The 11,739-nt window shown below is 43.8% G+C and overlaps 1 non-coding gene across 1 annotated transcript; it reads left to right on the plus strand.

Moving 5' to 3' along the window:
* Window positions 1–5,209: 5,209 nt before the first annotated feature.
* On the plus strand, window positions 5,210–5,303 carry TRNAI-UAU. The gene is made up of 2 exons: window positions 5,210–5,247; window positions 5,268–5,303. It is a non-coding gene; the product is annotated as a tRNA-Ile (tRNA).
* The last annotated feature ends 6,436 nt before the right edge of the window (window positions 5,304–11,739 follow it).

Here is an 11,739-nt window from a genome sequence, read left to right on the forward strand (position 1 = left end):
GTCCATCAGCCAAAGGTTATTTTGTAGAGTACTAATGCTCCAGCAGCTTAGGTAATAATTGACTAGTGTTTCTAAAATACATATTTTCATTGGAGACTGTTTTTTGCCCACAGGAGGTTTCTTGATTCTCTTTACTGCATCACCTAGGGTGTGTATGTTACCTCTCTACAAAAATTGCCTTGTTACGAGTGAGAAAAATGTGCAAAGCTTGGACCTCCCTGGGATCTTCTGCCAAATAACCAAAGTACAGATGTCTCCTGCATTTTTAAGATGAAAGGCAGCTGTCCATAAATGCTCATTTTAATTTGATCACTCTGTGCCAATGTTGTAGTAGGACTTGTTGGAGAGCTGAACCTGGTTCTGTGATGCCCTTTGGGAAAGTGCAGCATATTGCCAACAAATTGTCAGGCAAACAAGAAACTGAGAAGTACTGGGCATCCCATATCTGTATTAGTCTTTATGCCCTCACTAGTTTCTGTTCAACGCCTACACAGTTGCTACAGGACTGCTCACTGTGTTCCCCACCACCCCCAATTTTTTAAATAAGCAAATGTATAAACATTTTTTTCAAACTCCAAACATGGGAAATGGGTGGTGAACAAAAAACCCCAAGACATTTCAATATTTTAGCACTTTGGTCTTGACATAGCTTAGTCTTCTGCTTATATCTGCACTGTGCTTAGTGGGTGAATGTGTCTGGGTATATGGCTGTAATACGATTTGGTTAAAAGTGAGTGGTGTATCCTCTGTGGTTTGCACATATGGGCAGTACAGCTATATGACTGAAGAGTCAGCATGCTGAACAGTACAAACCTGGGAGATCTTTACCTTATACCATAGTAATTTTGCAAGGGATAAAAGCAAGGGAGTATAAATTTGAATTAATATTATGCACTTATTCAAGTATGTGATTCTGTTTTACCTTCATCTCTACCAATTTTTTGCAGGTTAGTTTAAACTCATCTTGTAACTGATAAAAAAATACATTAATTTTGGGATAAAAAGATCCACATGTGGATTACAGTTCAACTGTATTAGTACAATCACAATGGGACTGGCAATAATTTCCTCTGAAATAAGCCCAAAGTAATTATTATTTCAATCAATTATAAAACACCACCACCACATTATTTATTTAACACAAGAAATTTCTACCAACAGAATGGCTGTGGTGAGACACCAGCACACAACAAACTCATTAGGTCTGTTTCTGAACTTACAAGCAGGTACATTTTGATATTTTTTGTTCTGTAGGCTGCTGGCAAACTATTTAGCTGTGACAAAAAGAGAGCTTATATTTAAAATGCACTTAAGGGATTATGACCCAGCCTCAAGGGACTGGAGAACTGAAGACACTCTATCATAACGATCACGGTTTTCTAAGGTTTTACCTCATCATTAGTAACAGGTATCACAGAGCAGGACTCCATTTGTTGGGCATGAAAGCCAAGGTACTGTACAAAGTCACAATATGAAAAACTACAGATCCTGGAATTGATTGAGCTAATCCTTTATCACCACACTATTAATGTGCCAGTTTTAACGGTGGGCCATTTTCCACAACCCCTACTTTAATCCCTAGTCTCCACTTTTTTTCCACCAGGCAGAATACAAGCTACTATTACCTGCAGAGAAAACTTTCTCAGTCACAGGCTGATAAATCCATTTTGTGGCTGGAGTGAGGTAGGAAAACCTAGACCTACTCAGGAAGGAAACAACATGCACTTACAAAATTCACCATTAGCATGATGCTGAGGCTATTATTACAGGGTAGTATTTTCTGCAACCTTCTGAAATCAATAGGTTTTGAAAAATGCAGTTAATGGGCTCTTCATGCATGTAACAGTGGGGCTAAGAAATTATCTGCATGGCAGGAAAGTACTGGGCCATGAAACGCTACTTCTGTGAAGTGTATTGGAGAGGCAAAGAAAAGAACCAGTGTTGCAGTCTCTGTGAGACCCAGGTAAATACATACACCTCATACACTGCATGAACTGACTGGGGCCTGGATTTTTCTTGCTAGTCTGCTTCACAATGACTCTTCACATCCATCAAAGCCTGTTTCAGCCGCTGGGGTTTCTGTTCTACTGTTTGGCTCAGATCCTTCCCATTCTGTAAAGGTAAGGACTCTATTTGTCAGCTTTCACTGCCAGAGAATTGCAACAGTACTGAAGCACAAAATTGCTACATCAAAATAATCCATCTTTTGCATTGAGGGTGCAGGAAAGAACTGTTAAGTGAAAAAAACATGAGTTTAGGACAACATCTACTTTATTTTTCTACTTTCCTCAACCACCAGACCTACTAGAGACTTAAATTTACAAGTTGGTGTCCAGCAAGCAGGATATGTTAATAAAAAGCAAAACCTAAATATTGTGTTTCTAGTTAGAAGGAGTATTAAGGCCAAGGATCATTGGCCAGGATTTTTATCTGTATTAAAGTGGTATCTGGTAATATACCTTTTTTAATTATACTCCCTATACTAATTTTTTTTTGTTCACCTAAAGAAGATGCTAAAGACCTAGAATTGTTTAGAGCCCCTGGGAACAGGAGAGGGAAACAGAGCATAAAGCCAGCAAGTGTGGATACTGCCTCCTCCACTCAGCCCATTCTACTCTTGAGCAAACAGCATTGCAAAAATTGGCTCTTAAACCTTGTTTTTTTTCACACTTAGTGCAAAGAAGCATTCTGAAAAATCTTCACCAGGGGAGGTTTACATTTGCCAGCAATTTGAAGATAAAAATCCTTTCAGTATCGTTTCAACTTGGCTGTTCTGTCCCTGTGTAATACCAAGACTGATTTATCTATGCTGGTGTTAAAAAAATGGAGCTACACTGAAGCAATAATCTGGACATTCTGCAAGCAGTAGGGAGCAAGTAACTTTCTTCACCATTAAGACAGCTTTAACTTCTGTTTTTTCTCTTTTCTTTATTTTTTCCCCTTCTGTTAGTATTGCAAAGAAATGAAAAAGGAAGACATTTATATGACTAAGTAATTAATTTCAGCCAGTTGAATACACTTCCTATTTTTGGTCAATTCTGTGCTTTTTTTGTTTGATCTTTGAGAACAAACACTAATTAAGTACTTAAAAAATAAAATTATTTGTATTAAAAAAATCCTATATAGTTGCTAAAAACAAAAATTCCAGTCAATAACAAATTTATTACTTGAACTCCTGTCCAGTTATGTTCCCACAAAGTGATAAGGCCAAATTTCACTGCTATGTTTGTAAACATACTACCAAGGGCCTCAGTCTGTGGGGACAAACATAAGAAAAAAAGTGATTCACATAGCACAACAGAATAATTAAAGATCCCAGTAAAACTACTAGAATCTTCACCATTATCACTGTTACTTTTATGGGAAAGCTGATTAGTATACAACAAGTAATGATTATCATCTCTATAAATACTAAAATTAGAGTCTTTCTTGCCTAAAGTTAAATCTGCAATAAAGAGCTTCTCTGTATGTTCACAGCTTCAGCTTTGAGTCTTTCTGGCATTCTTGTATTTGCCAAAAAAGCCCTTGTTTGGATGAAATTATGTTCACAGCAATCTTTGTGTGGTATAGAACATTTTGTTAGTATAGTGATGCACTGTTAAGGGCAATGAAGGTTGCTGCAGTTTTTGGGTATGCCAACTAAATGTGATGATGGAAAATGTCTTTAAGAAATGAACTGTCGGTTTTCTCTTTTCTCCATGCTAGCCACCTTCAGCAAGGGCCAGATACAGCAATTGCATGCTACTTCACCTGTCAGTGATGTATACCACCGAAATATTACAAATATATTTTAGGTAATGCCCACAGTAATACCAACAGCAGAACAACTTTCTTGACAAGTGAGATACAACTCCTCTCCATTCAAAGCAGTCTTAAAAAAGTGTCAGCTCATTTATCGATTGTGGAGGGGAGGAGTTAACAGAGTCACACAAAACTGCTCAGTCTGCCAAAAGTACCTGGGAGATCCATAAGATTTACTTAAACTGGCTGAGTGCCTGTCACCTGCTGCTGGGCCACCAATAGTTCATTTTTAGAAGCCATGGAAATCCAAGCCCTGTGTAGCACTTTCTACAACCATCCATCCTGTAATGAAATTCCCAGAGCTTGTTCCTTTGCCCACGGTAAAGTCACTGCAGAAAGGAAAACACTATGTAGTGCTTAAGTCAGTAACACAACAGAGCAGTCTAGGGAAGTAAATACGGCAGCAATGTAAATGTTTCCACGAGTGGAAAGAAAAATATGTCTGTCTCAACTATGTAAGTGTTGGAGCATTGCTTGGATTTAATCATCTTCTGGTGCAAATTATGTTTACCATCTTCTTGCCACATAAAGCTAAAACAGATCTGACTGCAAAACAAACTGCAAAATTCATGTTATATGTATACTTTGACAATAAACGTGTAGGGTTGAATAAACACTTGTTTTGGAAGTGCCAGGTGCCACAGAGAGCATGCAGGCTGCAGAGCCCCGGGGCGCGCAGGCAGCGATGCTACAGACATCGTCATTTAGCTCCCTGGCAGTAGCCGGATGTTTTTCTCAGCTGCCCAGGCCTCAGCACGACAGACGGTGCATTTTCTCCCCACGGCTGCAGATGAGTGTGAGGCTGAACTGGGCTGACCCAGCGGCCAATGCCTTTTGCCCAAGGGCGTCAGGCGGCTCGGACTCGCACTACCCGGGGCAGCGACCTGTCTGCCTCGCCTCCGGAGCGCGGCACTGCGTGGGCCGCTCCAGCAGCCAGCAGCCCGGGGCTGGCAGGGCTCGGCCAGGTCACTGCCGCTGCCCACCCGCCACCTCCTGCCGCCGCCACGGCCGCGCCACCCCCGCGGGAGGTGACCGCGCTCCCCGCCCCGCCCCGCTCGGCGGCCCCGCCCGCGCGGCGCAGGGGGCCGGGCTGTGCCCGCCGGCCCTGGGGCCGCCCTGTCCGCGCAGCGGGGAGCTCGGGGGCGGCGGGGTTTTTCCGGAGCTGCGGCTTGTCTCCTCCCTGTCGTGCTCGGGGGCGCCGCCTGCTCCGAGTGGCGCAGGGGCCTTCCGCTCCTTCCCCAGCTTTCCCCGCCGCTGTACGGCTCCTAAGGACAGGAGCGCAGCCCGGGCAGGGCGGAGGGGTGGCCCAAGGCTGCCCCCCAGAACAGGGTGCAGGCACATGTGCGCCCTTCCCCCGCCGAGGCCCAGGGAGCCCTTGATAAAGCGTTCGGGAGGGGATGGTGTCAGGGCTCCAGTGGCGCAATCGGTTAGCGCGCGGTACTTATACAGCAGTACAAAGCCGAGCAATGCCGAGGTTGTGAGTTCGAGCCTCACCTGGAGCACACAGCTTTTTGGGAGGGAAAGCGGGCTTTTTTGGGGCTTGGCGGCGCTCCGGAGGGAGGAAGACAAAAGCGAAGGGAAAAATTATGCAGCCGTGGCGGCAGCGTGGGCCCTCTGGAGAGGGGCACTCAGCGCCCTGGGAAGTGGCTGGGGCTGGTCCCGCCGCGAGCGACGGCGGGGGGCGCGCAGTGGCAGCTTGGGCACGGGTGTGTTTGGCTTCAGGAACACGGCCCCACTGAGGCTCGTAGGTTTGGCATGTTCAGAGCAGCGTGACAGGGCGCGGTAAAAAACGTGTTCCTGGTAAGAGCTGCTTGGGAGTGAGAACTCGCAGGAAATAGGGGTTATTTTATACCGTGTTGTTTAATACGGAGCGCAAGTAAACACTTGACTGGTGCGATCACTACAGCTGAAGGGTGACAACACCTCCCCCTTTTGCCTGCTTTGTCGGTGACAGATCTTTTCTCATTACCTCAGTAACGCTTTACAAATGTGTGGGCAACAACAGGAAGGAAAATAATTAAAATAATTTCTGATTTCACCATATAAGAAACGCAGCAGGGCCGTGGGAGAAAGGGCAGCTTCCTGACAGAGGTTGGGGAACGCTACCTGAATGTTTAGGCCCAGATCTTGTGAACTCACCTCTTATTTTAACACCTAGAATGCTGCTTTCGCAGTGCAATTTATATCAAAAAGTTCAGTGAGGTTCTCAAGATCATGCAGCCAGAGGTGCCTTGATTGCCCAAATCAGCCCTTTAGCATCTGTACTGCAGGCATTAAGTCCCTGAAGTGCCACTTTCAGGTTTTTAACTATCCCTTCTCTGTTCTAGTTACGGTTTTATCCCTTTTGAATTTTACATTAACTTCTCTGATTTCAGTGCTGGCGCAGTGATGCCTGAAGCGTGCACCATATCAGGATAAGGAAGTCTAAGTCAACAACAGAGATCTGTAATGTATCAAAGGGTGAATAAAGTCCATCTTCTGCTTTCAGAGTTTTGCATTTTCTCCGTCCTGCAGGATATCCGTTTCCCAGTGCTGAGGAGTACAGACAGTACAGGGGAGTGTTTGCAGAGGTACTGGAAGTACTAGAAAATGAAAATGCTGCTTTTGTGTACCTGGAGGAAAAAAATCCACAAAACCCTTAGTAGAGGGAAATAGATTCCATTCTCTGGACAGAGACCTCTCAGGAAACTTGAGTAGGGACAGCGCTGCTTGTTTTTCCCCTTCCCTGTTGTGTCTCCAGGAACACGCAGCAGCTCCTGCACTCTCTCACCAAGGAGGAACTGCAAATTTAGCATTTGGGGTCTTGCTGTGGCATGCTAGGTGGGTGATTGTTCAATCTTTGCCACATTCAAGGTGCATGAAGCAGATGTTGCCTGTTCTCTCCACAGCTGTTTTCAATGGGCCTCTGCAGTGTCAGAGAGCAGCCAGGACATGCAGTGGGAGCACATGGTGCTATGGATTTCTCCACAAGATCTCCTTCATCGCCCTGGTTCTTACCTAGGCTTTTATCTGCCTTTTATAATCTGCCTGCAAGATGATTTTTGTCTTAACTCTGGAAAAAAAGTAAAAAGGGATAAAAATCCCTATGTGAGATGCCACTTGTTTGCATTCCTGCCCCTACTGATGGCCTACTGTGCCTGACACCTGAGGGAAACATTTCCAGATGGGCATTTCACACTGGAAATCATGCTAAATCAGAGCGATTTATGGGGATTTACGAGAAATCCCTGTAAAATGAGAATGTTATTTATCTAATAGGTGTTTACGATATGAAGTGAATCGACGCTAAAGCAGGAGGGATTTGTGAGGGAGGTGGGGCTGTCAAGTAAGATGAGATAAGCCCTGTTGGAGTGGCACAGCTGGCAGTGGGTGCCTGGGCAGGAGTGTGCTGGGGTCTCCTCCTGCCCCAGCACATGGCAGTGCTGCTGTGGGGTTGGTGATGGGGAGGCCACACAGATCCTGGGGAGCAAGGGTGCCGTGCTGGGTTGAGGTCAATGACTCTGCCTCTTTTCCTTGGGAGCTGCTGTGGGGAGGAGGAGGATGTGAGTTCAGGTGCCCCTATGAGAGCAGCTGTGCTCAGGGAGGGCATGAGGCTTAGGCCTGGGCAGGATTTCTCCAGGGTGTGTGGGAAACCTGTCCTTGTGCGGTGCTGAGCTGGGCAGCCATGGTGCCACTGGCATAACCTGAGCAGCTCTGATCGGGTGAGATGTGGAGTGACTAGGCCTGTTACTTGCATTTGTAACTTTTTCTCAAAAATTAGGTGTCTTACAGGCTTATGGAAAGAAAGTTTATGTCTTTATTATGCTAAGATGGCTTTTTTATTGGGCTTTTTGGTCTTGAATTGTTCGTTATTGCTTTAATGGTAGTTGGTAGTGGCTTATGTATACAAATGTGTGTGTATGTACGTATATCAAATACATGTATGCTTAAAGACACCTATACAGCATTATGGGAGAGCTCCCAATTGTCTGTGTGTTAGTGCTCTCTTACTTTCTAAATCTTTAATGGAGGTACATAGATTTGGAAAACACCTGTGTGTGAGGGATGCAAAGTGCCAGCTGCACTAATGTGATCTACTGAGAGGTAATCTCTCCTTCCTCCTCTCTCGTCTTCCCCAGATAGTAAACTTGTTCACCTGTGCCTCGTTTTAGCCAACTGCCAGAGCTTTTTCTCCCTGTGAGTCACTTGCCAGTGTTTATCACTGTCCTTGTAGATGGTAGCTGGGGGAGATGTGCCTTCAGTCTGGGGACTGCTGTTGACTGGCAAGGGGCTTGAATGGGCTGTGACTGGTCCTGGAAGTGCATTCAGAAGGACGGGCTTCCCCATGGTGAGTCTTCCAAGCTGTCTGATTTATCTAGGGGCCTGCTTCTTCTAACCTATGCCATGGTCTCTATTTCTGTGTTAATTTGACTGGTGTGGATGGCATGCCCAAAGGCCTTTATCTCCCTAACTCCACTGGAATACCTCCAGGGTCCTTTTTAAAAAGTACCCTCTTCTTAAAATTTGTGTTGCTCTTCCTTTAATGTTGAACATGGACCATGTCTACTCTATAGGCTTCTTCTGGCTGCTCTGAGTTCCCACTGACTGTGGAAAGAAAGAGGACCTGCTTGTAGACACAGAGAAACTTGATGTGCGCTGCTTATTGATGGAAAGAGAATTTACAAAGATGTAGCTATTGCCTGATCTTGGAGAATTAATAACAATCAGGTTAGGTAGCAGGGTTTGTGTTTATCCCTATATGATCTTGCTAAAACAGGGAGTCCCACTGGGTTAGGAGATATAGGAAAAGGAAATACAGGCTCATACAGCATAGACCTTCGACTTTTGTTTCTAGAAGTGGTAATTTTTGTTCTGGCATGTTAATACAGTTTTGGTGTTTGTGAGGCCCTTAAGGGTTTGCTTAACTTAAGTTTCTTTGACTATAACAATCTGGAACTTTCCATAATGTTTGGGCTTGCATATCCTAACAAATGTCTATAAAGGCCTATGGACTTGGACCACCTAACTGTTACAAAACCGAAGTAATAAATTCTTCTAGTCTTTGCAAATAGTAAACAGCCCAGAAGAGCCTGCTCTTAATAGCTTTTTCCAATAGATGGCACTGTGGTCCCACAGAGCGAGAAAGAAAACCCAAAGCAAAACATTCCCAGACATCCTAAAAATAGAAACCACTTGCCAAATGCTCTGTTGTGCAGAGAGCGAAGCAGAGAACAGCACAGAACAATAGGCGAAAATTCCAAGGGTTGCTTAGAAATCAAAGCACACTGGAGGTATAGATTCATTTTAGTTTTGTTTTGGGTTCCACCATCACCTCTGTATGTAACATCTTGAGGACCTTTCTGAAGTTAAAGTCTGTTGATATTGCTTGGAATACCAGAGGTGAATGGCTTGTGTCATGTGTTTTAAGTCTGTACGAATTCAGTAGTGTGTCAAAGTGCCAGTGTAGCAGGCCTGACTTAGATTCGCTTAAATGAATTTTTTGAAGAATAGCTAGTGTTAAAGGCTTTCGTCCAGGTCTGCCTAAAGTCCAGGTGGCTGCTTTCCACTGTGGGTGCCCCTGCTATGGAGGTATTAGTCTTGGAAACAGTAGCTGGCAGGAGAGGGATGAAGTGTAGGTGTTTGCAAATTGTGTGGAAGAGCACTTTAAAGCCAAACAGAAATACACTACTTCTGTGAGGAGAAAGATAAGATAAGAATGGGGAGGAAAGGGAAAAAAAAAAGTCAGATGTTCATATGGAAACCTCCTTGGGGAAGAGAAGAGCTGAGAGATAAAGGGGACAGTGGGGCTGATATAAGCCGACAGAAGGAGGACAAGTGGGAAGAACTTGTGAGAGGAGTAGAAAAGCAAGCTCACAAAAAGAAAGTAAAGGAGGGGACAGAGAGGGAGACAGCTAGAAAAACATAGCTAGGGAAGCTTTAAAAAAAATTTAAAGAATCATTCTGTCTGGTTGTAGCTGTATGAATGTGCTGCTTATGAGTAAGTGAAAAATAAATAAGTATTAGCTAGTCAAGCCATCCTAAGATGAAGTTGCTGTAGAAAGCAAATTGGCCTTTGTGTTTTGCTTGAGCAAAGAGAGATCTCAAGAGGCGGGTTTTTCTTCTGTGTGTTTTGAGTGGTTACTTTAGTGTGGCAATATAAGAGACCCCTTGGTCTCTCTAGGGTTTGAAGCTGGTGTTGGGAGGGTTAGAGAGCTCAGCTTTCTGGTTTGGAAAAGGAAGGAAATGGACAATCAGTACTGCATTTTATGCCTATTTAATTTTCTTGCTTATGCTGAGTTTGCTGTGTTAGTCTCTGCTTTTAAGGTGGAAAAAGACTCTTGGTTTCTTGAAATAGTTTTGGTACAGCCTAAATATTTGAAACCTTGGAAAAGTCTCAAAATACAGCAAAACAAACTAAACCAAACCCAGAGGAAGAACAAGCTGGGAAGTGGCTGAAATGGAAGGGGATAGTCAGAGAGTCTGTAATTACAAATTTTGAGGAAGAGATGCTCACTTGAAGTAGGCAATTGAGCCTGTAGTGACTACTTTAGTTCAGAGATCTCTATACATGGGGTAGCAGATTTATGGTATTGTGAAGAAATACTTCTACTACTTTTACTATGTGTATAATAATATATACATATGAAGACTGTGGAAGAGGATAAAGCAGTAGCTTTAAAATGTTTGTCTTCTGAAAATTTGGTGTCAAATTTTTAAGGGGCAGTTGTGCTGGAGGTCGTGTGGCTGTATGGTGTAACTTAGAAACTTAGGTGTTTTTCTGGTTTTGTGAAGAAAGGCTGTCAATCCATAAACATGAACATTCAAAATCACTTGCAAGGTTTCAGAGTCAGTTGACTTCACTGCTTGCATTTGTTTTCCATTTATCCTACCTATTGAAATGGGGATGAAAGTTGGTTAGCTGTACATCTTAAGTTTAGGCACTTTTAAACATGCTGATGAAAAGAAAAGTTTAAAGAAAGATATACATTATCTTCATGGAAAGTCACATCATACTTATGCCGGTACATTTAAAAGCCATTTAATATTAAAAAGCTGTTAATAATGAAAGTTTATGTAGCTTTGTCAGTGAGCTGTAATTTTTTCTTTTGTACATTGTTGCATCACATGGAAGTTAAAATATGTCCATCTCAGGCTTTAGGGGAGTTTTGAGGGTGCTTTCAGCCAAGGTGAGGTAGAGGGTGTCTGTACTAAGTACCTGGATCCAGGGTTGGAAAGTTAATCTCTTGTGTGCTCTGGCCTGTTCTGCATCTCTCTCTACTGATCTTGGTTCTGCCCCATCTTCCACCTCAAAAGATATCTCAAAAGATAAAGGGTTACCTTGAAGCTGGCACCATTTTAGGGAAGGTGGGAAGAACCCATTCAGATTCTTCCCTCCCCACCTGCATTTCCACATACTCCCAGCTACCTCCTGAGGGGTTCAGCTTGTCTCCACTTTGGTCAAGTGGTGCTAAGGGTTTTACACTGCAACACAAGGTCCACACCAGTCACCTTGTCTCAATGCAGTTGTGACTGTGCTCCTGTAAATCCCTGTTGAGTGGCAGGAGGTTGTTGCACTTCCTGGGGTGACTCAGGAGGGGCTGTGTGGACCAGAATGGCTGTTGGGTGGTAGTGACTTGGGCCAACTCAGTGGCCAAATCGCTTCTTGGCCCTAACACCCTTGTTCCTACGTGAGACCTGCGAAGTCAGTTAAGCTTGGTGGCTGTGTCCCATTGAAATCGGTGCCAATAAAATTTGCCTACATTCAGACCTGTTGACATTTATAGGTGCTTGTATATGTATTTAATATTCTAATAGCTTTTAAAATATGACTCCTAGTACTGAACTGTTTGCAAGGCCTACAGTAGCCTAAATATATTTAAAATACTACTGTGACTGATGTGTGTATCTGATTGTGTGTGTCATTGTCATTTCTGTACTTGCAGTGTAACCTAGCCAAAA

The sequence above is a fragment of the Corapipo altera genome, unplaced genomic scaffold (genome assembly GCF_003945725.1).
Source record: "Corapipo altera isolate COAL_440 unplaced genomic scaffold, ASM394572v1 48b, whole genome shotgun sequence".
Lineage (NCBI taxonomy): Eukaryota > Metazoa > Chordata > Aves > Passeriformes > Pipridae > Corapipo > Corapipo altera.